We start from the raw sequence: 10,272 nt of genomic DNA, 5'->3' as shown, positions 1-10,272 counted from the left end.
TTTTTTTTTAAACTTTGGGTTTATTGATTGATTGATTGATTGCTGTGTTGGGTCTTCGTTTCTGTGCGAGGGCTTTCTCTAGTTGCCGCAAGTGGGGGCCACTCTTCATCGCGGTGCGCGGGCCTCAAATTATTGCGGCCTCTCTTGTAGCGGAGCACAGGCTCCAGACGCGCAGGCTCAGTAATTGTGGCTCACGGGCCTAGTTGCTCCGCGGCATGTGGGATCCTCCCAGACCAGAGCTCGAACCCGTGTCCCCTGCATTGGCAGGCAGATTCTCAACCACTGCGCCACCAGGGAAGCCCGATAATATAGTTTTAATTTTGGGAAATGATTTATCTTGGAAAATTTTGTCTGATTGTGAGCAAACTTAACCTCCAAAAACATTTTGTTTCCACGTTCACCTTTTCCTTTAGTTTAGTGTCACCTTCTCCCAAATAATATTAATCAACTATGCTCACCAAGTTTATAGCCCAAACTCACAAAGCAAAGAAAAAAAAACAGAACTGGGGATGGTTGCCATTTGTCACTAGGTTAGGATTAGCACGAATATGCAGGTCCATTAACACACCCTTATGCATCTCTGTTCCCCTGTGTGCCATTATTTTAGAAATTCTTAGCAAAGCATATATATATTCAACATTTGACATAAGATAATTTGAGTTTGCTGTGTTTGGAAATAACTCACATGGGAGAAAGTTGCATTAAGTAAATAATAGAGATAAAATTTATACTTCCATATATTTCCAAGTTAATGTCACTAACTTACAATGGAATGGTAACATGAAGACACAGTGCTATAATTTGATTGATTTGTTTTGACAGCAGCCAAATAATTGAGAGTGAAAGGTGTCAGCACAGATGAAATATTGTATAAGCCATGTTCAGAAGGCAACCCCGGCAGCTGCAGCAACTGGAGTTTTATTTCCTTTGATTCTGAACTGGTACTCATCTCCAGTTTATTATGAAACCATGAAAGGTGCATGACTTCCCCAACTAGGGAGACTTTTATAGAGAGGCTAGAAATAGAAGTTTGTCAAGTAGTTGAACAATGGATGTAGACAAAAGGACAGAAGATGGTTGCAGCATGCTGAGTTGAATGATAGCCGCTGTTCCCTTTCTTTTGCAAATTGCTGCTCTCCTGCATTTTACCTCATTGGGAAGTGATTCTGAGTCAGAGCAAATATTAGATCCCATTTCCCAGCTCTTTGACAGGAGATGGGTAAAAGACACCGGTGTGCTTAGCACCATTTCTGGGTCTGGTTAAGGGGAATTTACCCAACTGAAAATCCAAATGCCTGGTAAGAGTCAGATTTGAGGTGATTGGTGAATATAGAAGCTGAATGGTCAGAGGAGGATTAATTAGGAGAAAGCCTCTGTCTGTAGGTGACCCTTGAGCACAGCGATTAACAGAGCGAGCCATAAGTCACATGGGCCTGGTTTAATTCCACCTCTACAGCTTGCTGGCTGTGTGATCTGACTTCTGAGATTTGCTTACCTCCGATATTTTATAGGGTTCTTTTCAGGAGTAAATGTGATACTGTATGTAACATACCTAGGGTAGTGCCTGACACTTAGTAAATGCAAAATGAATGAGAGCCACTTTTATTACTTAGAGCTGCAAAGTTCAGTATGGTAGCCATGAGCCACATATGACTACTGGGCCTTTGAAACGTGGCTAGTCCAAATCGATATAAATTTGCTGTAAATGCAAAATCCACATAATTGCCAAATATCTCATTAATATTTTTATCTTGATAACATGTTGAAACTGATATTTTGGATATATTAGGGCAAATATACTATATTATTAGAATTAATTTCACCTGTTCCTTTTTACTTTATTAATGTGGATACTAGAACATTTTAAATTATATGTGTGGCTCACATTTGTAGCTCAAATTATACTTCTTTTGGATTACACTAGCCTGGCCTTGAGTCTCTCTAAATCTCTATACATGTGGCATGGGTTAAAAGAAGTGTTCATTAAAAATAAAAATAATTAGCATATAATTAAATTTTGTACCCCCAGGCAGAAAATCACAAAGGATCCTCTTTGGTATCAAAAATTAGAGTGAACATATTTTGTAGATTCTTCGTTGTAGTTTAGGAACTGCTTGGGATTTTTATCTATAAGAGAGAGAAAAAGGATACAATTTTTATGAGCAACTTTCATTGATCAGAATCTAAAATTCTCTTTCCTTTTCAAAAATTATTATGCTTTGTACTTTGAAATATAGAAGAAATATATATTATATATATATATATATATATAATAAAGTGACCTAGGATTAACAACTATTAACATTTTGCCACATTTGCTTAAGATCTTTTAAAAAAAATGGAACATTATAGAAACATTATAACTAATGCTAAGATCCGCTCCTCCTCTCTCCAGTCATTCCATGGCATGCTTTCCCTCCTAGAAGTAACCGCTACCCACCCAGTGCATTCATTTATAAATTTACTACATATATATATACACATACACATACATGAAATACATAGTATTATTTTGAATGTATTAAAATTTTACATAATGGTTGCACGCTCTAGATATATTTTATTATCTTGCCTTTTTCGTTCAAATTTTGCTTTTGAGATTTATCCGTGTTGATACATGTAGATAGGGACATATTAGAATTTCTTTCAATCATCTTATTTTGTGAGGTTTTTTTAAACCATATTTTTCTCGTTTCTTTCATTCTAATGGATTTATCACGTTCTCTTTTTCTTTTTTTATTGACATATGATTGACTTACAATATTATATTAGTTCCGGGTATACAACATAATAATTTGATATTTTTATACATTAGGAAATAATCACCATGGTAAGTCTAGCTACCATCTGTCACCATATAAAGTTATTATAATGTTATTGGCTGTATTGTGTTTGCTGTATATTACATCCCCATTATCGTGGGGTTTTTTTCCCCCACCTACTGGATTAGAAGTTAAACATCTATTTTTATACTTTTAGTTGTTACCCGCATATTTTAAACATCTGTTTGCCTTAAAGAACCAAATCAGTATTTTCGTCTTTCTTCCTAAATGACAGTCGAAACTTTTTGGTCATCTCCTACCTTCTATTTATTATTGCCCAGCATTAGTTATTCTTCATATTGTTATGTTTACAAGCTCACTTAGCTTTCATTGCACTTGCAAATTTTTTTCTTTTTTTACTCATCATTATGTCTTGTATCCCATTCCTTCCTTCCAGAGCTTTCTGATGCTTTTAATGATTCTTTTGTCTTATTTTTATTATTTAGCTGGACTTAGCATTATAAGTTAACAGTTATTATTTTCAGTGAATGAAGAAATTATGTTCTGGGCTCTATTTTTGCTGTTAATGAATATATTGTCAGTTTAACTGTCATTCTTTCATAGATTAAATGTCTTTTTTAATCATGGTTGATGTTAAGAATTTTCTCTTTTTCCTTGGGATTCACCAATTTTACTATGAAAGACCTTGGTGTGAATTTATTTTTATTTATCCTGCTTGGAACTTGTGATTCCTGACATTTCAGTTGTTACTCATTCTCCCTGATTCAATTCTCTGCTCCAGGAACTCCTACTACATGTACACTGTCTTCCGTGTCTCTTAACCTCCTTCACATATTTTCTGTCTCTTTGTATTTTGTGCTGCATTTGTGTGATTTCTTTAGATCTATCATCCAGTTTGCAAATTCTCTCTGCAATTATGTTTAATCTTACGTTTAACCTTAATTTTTTCATTTTAAAGTCTATATTTTTCACTTCTAGAAGTTGTATTTGATTTTTTCCCTTATGGTTTCTTTTTTTTTTTTTTTAGTTCTCTTTAATCCCTTTAAATATGCTTATTTTATAATCTTCTTCAGACTGCCTTTTAGCTTAAGTGCCTGAGGAGCTAATTAATTATTGCTGTCTCTCCCTTCCTCATAGTAGAATATTTCCTTATGTTGTAAGTAATTTTTGTTTTTATTTTGAACTCACTTTAAGCAGAGAGTTTTTCTATGAAATCCTTTAAACTTTGGGTTTAATACCTGAGTATTGCTAATAAGAGGCTTTGCACCTGCTTCTGCCAAATGCCCAACAGACTTCACGAATGATCTCTCCACTAGGAAATAGCTGCACCAGGTACACAGAATAAATTTAGACTCTAAACTATGACATAGTCAGACCAGGGTTTCAATTGCTCACATTTTCCCCTACCCAGAGCCTTTAACAGAAACAAACATCTTTGTTAATTCCCTGGGCTAGTGAATGGGGTTTGTCTCATCTCTTTTCAATGCTGGGGCAGCCCTTTCAGGGTGCTGGATTTTTATGAAGGACTCAGTTCAAACAGCTCTCCTTGCATGGGCCCAAGGTCTCAGATTCCCTCCCTGGGTTGGTGGCCAAACATCAGCCCCAGGCTGGCCAGGCCTGTACCCATGCCTGCTCTCCAGGGAACCAGGGGTCAGTTAGTGATCTCACTGTTCTTGATTTCTGATGCCTGAGAATTTTCCTTTCTGCCTGTATATTTAAATGTTTGATATATTTTATCCATAATTTCTACATATTGGAAGCAGGAAGTTTGTCTATGTTACATCAGTCTACTAATATTTTGCCATGAAAAGTCTCTTCCTTTTCCTTTTGTCAGTTTCTCTAGGTAGATCAAGTCTGGATAACTAATCCTTAGCAGATAGATAATTCCTAAAATTTCAAGCATTCAGTTGCATTTGGTAGTGATTTAAATCAATATTTTTCTGGAATTTTCAGAAATTTGCAAATATCCGTTGTGGAACTACTGGAAATTTTTAGTAAGAAAACAACAGGCTCATTACAAATATATCTAATATTGTGCTCCAACATTCCCTATGGGATATTCTTGAGTAATAGGTATATCTGTGGTTCTTATTAAACAAACCAAATTCTGTAGATGCCCAAGGCTACTCAGCTAACCTTTGGTCTTGAAAATAAGTAAACAACAAGGATCACAAATAGGTTAAGGAATTTGTCAATTTCAGAAAAAGCATACATGGTATTTTTGAATTTTAATTAAAATTTAATTTATTAATAAATTTATAATTTATTAAGGATGTGGAAATTAATTCTGAATTAACTTCTTCATTTAAAATTTTAAAACATATTTTTATTTTGAAATATTTAAACCATAACAGAGGAATACAGTGAATAACAAAAGAATACCTATGTTCCTACCACAGTATTCCATCAAATTCTAACATTTTTCCCTTCTTGCTTTGTATTGTTTCTTAAACAAATATTGCAAATACATTTGAAGCACTTTTTGTTACACTCCCACATCCCATTCCCCTCCCTCATTTTTTTTTTTTTTTTGGTCTTTTATTTATTATGGTAAAATATACCACTTTAATCCTTTTTTCAGTTTACAATTCAGTGGCATTAAATACATTCATATTGTTGTGCAATCATCACCACCATGATCTCTAGAAATTTTCATCTTTCACAATTGAAACTCTACACCTGTTAAACAATAACTTCCCATTTACCCCTTCCCCCCAGCCCCCAACAACCACCATTCTACTTTCTGTTTCTATGAATCTGACTACTCTACTATTTCATTTAAGTGGAATTATACAGTATTTGTCCCTTTGTGACTGGTTTATTTCACTTCGCATAATGTCTTCAAGATTCATCCATGTTGTAACATTTGACAGAATTTGCTTCCTTTTTAAGACTAAATAATATTCTGTTGTATATATATATTCCACCTTTTGTTTATTCATTCATCTGTTGATAGACACGTGAGTTGCCTCCACCTTTTGACTACTGTTTAATAATGCTGCTATGAATATGAGTGTATAAATAATCTGTTTGCCCCTGGTCTCAATTATTTGGGGTATATACCCAGAAATGGTCTTGCTGGATCATATGGTAATTCTATGCTTATTTGCTTGAGGAGCTGCCATACCACTTTTCATAATGACAGCACCATTTTACATTCCTACCAACAAAGCACAGGGTTCTAATGTTCTACATACTCTCCAATACTTGTTGTTTTCTGTTTTTGTTTCCTGTGTTCTGATAATAGCCATTCTAACAGGTGTGGTAGCTCATTGTGGTTGAAGGAGCATTTTTGAGAGAACAATTAATTACCTAATGACTTTTCCTGATACTACTTAATCCCATTTAGGTATAATTCCAAATTTTTTTATTTTTTTAATTTTTATTTATTTATTTATTTATTTTTGGCTGTGTTGGGTCTTCGTTTCTGTGCGAGGGCTTTCTCTAGTTGCGGCAAGCGGGGGCCACTCTTCATCGCGGTGCACGGGCCTCTCACTATCGCGGCCTCTCTTGTTGCGGAGCACAGGCTCCAGACGCGCAGGCTCAGTAGTTGTGGCTCATGGGCGTAGTTCTCCGCGGCATGTGGGATCTTCCCGGACCAGGGCTCGAACCCGTGTCCCCTGCATTGGCAGGCAGATTCTCAACCACTGTACCACCAGGGAAGCCCAATTCCAAATTTTAAAATAACCCTAAGGAGACTATACATTTTAGAAGTTGCCTAATTTCTGCTTCATGTGCTTAAAATGGTAAATATTATAGTTACAGTATTTATATAATTGCGGTTGGATTTACATTTTCAGGTATATACAGACGTGTATATACACAGGTGAACACTAGCAATATTTACCAGGAAAGAAGTTTCTGTGATGCAAATGTTCTTTTGCTATTGACTTCCATTACAGTTAAATATTTCATTGGATAAAAAAAAATATTTACCTATAGATAAAATGAAAATTTTCCTTGAAGAAGATTTTCAAGTGGTGGCCTGCTCAGTAAAACATGCTGACTGTTGGAATTCAGTGGAGGTATTCTTTGAAGAGATTCAGGACTTAAACAATAGTTCTCTTTTTCTTTACAGCATTTTTTTTCCCCAATATTGAAATCTTCCCTACCTTTGAGTGCTATCTAAGCTCCTTCCTGAATCATAAGAATTTCTTCCATGCCAGGGTATTGCTTCTGCTTTGAATGCCATGAATGTTTCTACCATACTTGTGCTTTGGTCTGGTGAGAATTACTCTCTAATTAATTGGAGTATGATGTTTACTTTTCTAGTAAATGCTATGCTCTAGCTCTCATTTTACTGTAGCCTAAATTTTTATCATTCAAGGCTTCAGGTTATATTTTTAAAAGTTAGTTCATCCTCTACATTAGCATTTCTATCCAGTCCTATATTCCTAATAGGTTTTTTAGACATTTCTGGTGCATTTTCATATGTCATAGATGGAACTGTTTAAAGTGATAACTACAGTTAGCAGAGCTACACTTTACCAGCAAGGCTTTTTTGGTTTGTGTTTTGCATTTTCATAATATACAGTCTGCTCTATACTCTGGCAGAGAACAGAATGCAGGATAAGGTAGGCAGGTCGCCTCAAAGGAAAGAGCCGGTGTACAAAAGCCCCTTGAAACCATAAAGTCATTGATGCTCATAAAACTATATTGCACACTTTTTTCAGGAGATTAATGAGTGGGTCATAAAATAGCATTAATTTTTGGCCAAATTCCAGGCAGAAAGTTGTGTTTCCCAGGCAATGCTTTTCCAACTGGAAAAGACTTGCTCTGAGAATATTTGCAGTTCAAAAAACACTAATGCTATCACATTTCTTCACTTAAAAAGTAATGAGAGAATCAGTAGCTATGGAAATGGCTAACCTATCCAGCCTTCTCCTGCTATACACCCCACTTCATGGGGATGAAGATGAGGCGCTTGGGGCAGGATGCTAACGAGAGTACACGGGGTTCCTATGGCCTCTTCCCAGCACACACATCTTAGAGCCACGGATAAGTGTCTTACCTGATCCCAACTAGCAACTTGAAAATATAATTTATGGGTTGTAAGACTGACAATCTTATGAAATGCAAACCAAAAATACAAAAAAATCACTGCTACTGGAAAAACAAATAGCAGTTGATCAGCCCCCAGCATCTCTGTAATGACACATTGACTCCCATAGTGAGTACAGAAAAAGGACATGCCCAATCACCATTAACAGCTTTTCAGAAATTCTGGGAGTCCCTCAGTAGATGCGACTGAGTCTCTTAAGTGCAGTTTTCCCACTGAAACCTGGGACAGACTTCCATGCTGCTTGTTGCCTCCTGAATGTTCCAGAATATTATGTGATTTATGGATTTGCAATCATCTGTCAACTGTATTTTAAAAGTGAGAACTAAGAGCCCTTCTCACCTGAAATATTTCAATTATGTTCACATAAAAATACCATTTATGAATTAAAAAAAAAACTTTAAACCACTTTGAATTTCACACGCTCTTGGAATACATTAGGTATATTATCAAAGGTAAAAACCTATTCAATTTAGAATACCATTAAAATAATAAACTTTTAATTAAGGAGCTAAAACTCCAAAAGAGACTTGTTTCATGATGATTTGGTGATCCATAATCTCCCAGCTCTCTCCCATATTATTGTTTTTGAAAAATAATTAATTAATTAATTTATTTATTTATTTTGGCTGCATTGGGTCTTCGTTGCTGTGCATGGGCTTTCTCTCTAGTTGTGGCGAGTGGGGGCTACTCTTCATTGCGGTGCACAGGCTTCTCATTGCGGTGGCTTCTCTTGTTGCGGAGCACGGGCTCTGGGCACGCGGACTTCAGTAGTTGTGGCTCGTGGGCTTAGTTGCTCCGCGGGATGTGGGATCTCCCCGGACCAGGGCTCGAACCCGTGTCCCCTGCATTGGCAGGCGGATTCTTAACCACTGCACCACCAGGGAAGTCCCCATATTATTGTTTTAATCAGGATATTTTACATTCTCAAAACAAAAGCAAAAGATGACCTTTTCGGTCTGAATATTTCTGAGAAAATCTCAGTGTATTGAGGTGGAATTCCTTCTTCTCGATCAAGGAGAAACCTGCATTCCCAAAGGGTGTTCCCATGAAGGCAAAATTTCCACATCCAAAACATTCACAGAACTATCAGGTATAAAAGAGACTTGATCTAACACTTGATCTATCATTATATTTTAAAAAACTAGACTGTATGCCCACATGCCTGTGTATGGAATAGATGTGTGTGCCTGTGTGTGTTCTTTAACAAATGTGCTGTGCTTTTTGCTGGTGTAAAATGTTGCCATATTTGTTCATTTTGTCGTGACCTGTGCTTGACCACATGTGATTGCATGCCTTAAAATTACATCTGCATTTTAGGGGGGGAAATAGGATGTCCCGGGCCTCATGCCAGATTTTAATGTAAAATTATTTCCTTAAAAAAAGATTTTTAAAAACACAACAGTTTTCTGATGTACATTAAGGATCTGGGAGAAGTTCACTGAAGCATATGCCTTGAGCTTTCAGGAGCAATCTGGAGTCAGGCATTTTAAATGAAAATTGATTTGTGATTTACATGGTCAGTGGAAAGAAAATTAACTTATAGAAGGTTGTAATGAAATATTAGACAAGTAAAAAAGTAGATGGTGATCTAGTGGAACTAAAAGTCCCATCTGGAAGAATTCTGTGACATTTTTACATTTATCTGTGTTCTGCATGAGTTGTAATGTTAGTGGTAATTTTATGGGACTGAACTGAAATGAAAAGGGTGTTATCTCAGATTGCCTACAATATAGGATTGTGTTCAGTGGAGAGTCCTGTATCCTTTTCTCCATTTTCCTATAATATGACTCATTGCACTTTTTTCAGCTACTGTTGTTGAATGCATTCAGCCTTTTACTTGAGGTTATTAAAGAAGAACATCAAACACTCCCAAATGCAATCTAACCGCACATTTAAAAGCAACACTGCAGCTTCCCCTAGTTCTGCACTGTTTAGGTAATGTCCAAGAAAGAACCTTCAAAATGTACAAGAAAGAAGCAATTGCATTGTATGTAAAGCTTTTACCTTAACCTGTTCTCTTTTTTTGTCTCAAAAATATGATTAACACCTCACCAAAACCTAGACTATATTAGCAGAATGGAGATTTATATCTTTCTAGAAATAGGCCCTTCAGAATTTGTCCATTTTCTCCCTTTTTATTCCCATTTTATAAAAGCAATCACGATTGTTTCTGTGGCCAGAGAAGTATGTTTGAGTAGAGAAAGATAAAGACTCTTCTGTTTGATTAGGAATGGCCACCATAGTTCAGTATTAATTAACTGATGTGAATTTTAAAAGGGAGAAAGCATAGTGGATTTAATTCCATATGTCATTCCTTTTCCCTTTACATTTACTCTATTTGGCAGATGGTCATGGTTTTTGGAAAGTATACAGTATTGAGTTACTGTACCTTAAACATTTGATGTAATTTAAATAGTTTGACCCTGT

The 10,272-nt window shown here is 36.0% G+C and overlaps 1 long non-coding RNA gene across 1 annotated transcript; it reads left to right on the top strand.

The window, feature by feature from the left end:
- Nucleotides 1-29: 29 nt before the first annotated feature.
- Nucleotides 30-9,999, top strand: LOC309632410. Its single transcript, XR_014246899.1, has 2 exons — nucleotides 30-91; nucleotides 6,242-9,999. It is a non-coding gene; the product is annotated as an uncharacterized lncRNA (long non-coding RNA).
- Nucleotides 10,000-10,272: the final 273 nt, after the last annotated feature.

The sequence above is a fragment of the Balaenoptera borealis genome (genome assembly GCF_965194805.1).
Source record: "Balaenoptera borealis genome assembly, chromosome: 7".
Lineage (NCBI taxonomy): Eukaryota > Metazoa > Chordata > Mammalia > Artiodactyla > Balaenopteridae > Balaenoptera > Balaenoptera borealis.
The sequence above is the reverse complement of the archived record's forward strand: the minus strand, read 5'-3'. Positions and strand labels throughout refer to the sequence as shown.